The following is a 1,548-nucleotide window of genomic DNA, read 5'->3' on the forward strand; positions in this document are numbered from 1 at the left end:
CCCTCCTTTTCACTTACTCTCTCCCTCTCTTTCACTTACTCTCTCCCACCGTTTCACTCACTGTCTCCCTCTCTTTCACTCACACTCTCCCACCGTTTCACTCACTCACTCCCTCCTTTTCACTCACTATCTCCCTTTCTCTCTCTGGCTCTATCTGTTTCTCTCAAAACAACTCACCTGTTCCATACCACACCAGCTATACTAGTTAGGTGCTAATTTCGCTCAAGCTTTTCAATTTCAAAACTTGTGTTTAGCTAATTCCACTCTCTTTCAGATACTCCAGTGGAAGGATTGCTTCAAACAATGATTTTAGTTCAGAAGCTAAATGATGAATTGGGTGTAGAATTAGTTTAGTTAGCTTGGCTCCCGTATTCCTTTCAATTTAAGATGGGGAATCTTGTATCCTAGCATCAATTCATTGACTGGTTAAAGACGCATGGAGTGCTGATTCATTTAAGCCTGGGACCAGGTTGTATCAAGTTCTAAGGCCAGGAGCCTCATGTGGCTTGTGTTAGTGCATACCTCATGGCAGCTGGAGGCAAGTTCGAGTTTAGGTGAAGCATGTCTGCTTCAAAGCCACGAGTGTCAGAGTTGAGTTTAATCTGACAGAGGGATTTAATTTCTTTTCACTCTCTGTATTGACATTAAAGCTCATTCTCACCACGTTAAGAATAATGACAGGGTCTAATGGCTGGAAATTCAAAAATCGTTTGGACATGAGGAGAACAGCCAGGTGATACTTTTTCTCAAGGTATATTGATGGCTTAGAAAAAAACTGTATTATTCTGAATTATTATGTGAAATAAAGCATATGATTAATTACTTGAATTGAACATTATTGGAAAATATAGCTGTCATGATCCCAGCACATCAAAAGCACTTTAACAGATAATTACATACTGTTAAAGTCAAGTCACTGTTGTAATACAAAAATCAGAAAAGTCAATCTACATAGAAGAATATTTCATAAGCAATGAGATGGTGACAATCCAGTGCTGCTACCTGTGAGATGTATCTTGACTTGGACACTGGGAAGACCTTCTTAGACAACAAGGTGCAGGGCTGGATGAACACAGCGGGCCAAGCAGCATCATAGGAGCAGAGAGGCTCGACCTTCTTTCTTTGTTGTGCCATAGACTCTGTTACATTCACTGAGAGGACACAAAAAACTTTGGTTCAATGAAACATTGAACCAATGTAGCAAAACCTCAGCATTGTTCTGAAGGCTGAATCCCACAACCACAACTACCTAAATACAAGGCAAGGGTGATAACTTGCTTTTTCTGTGTGTTGCTACATTAAGGCACATTTTGTCAAAGCTTTTTATCTTGCACTCATCAGGAATACGCATAAGAATACCAATTTAAGAGGAAAACTAACACTTGATTTGTAAGATAATTGCTTGGCAAGTGTTTCAGAGATAATAGGAACTGCAGATGCTGGAGAATCTGAGATAACAAGGTGTAGAGCTGAATGAACACAGCAGGCTAAGCATCAGAGGAGCAGGAAGGCTGACGTTTTGGGCCTAGACCCTTCTTCAGAAAATCA

The sequence above is a fragment of the Rhincodon typus genome, chromosome 22 (genome assembly GCF_021869965.1).
Source record: "Rhincodon typus isolate 14 chromosome 22, sRhiTyp1.1, whole genome shotgun sequence".
NCBI classification, from domain to species: domain Eukaryota; kingdom Metazoa; phylum Chordata; class Chondrichthyes; order Orectolobiformes; family Rhincodontidae; genus Rhincodon; species Rhincodon typus.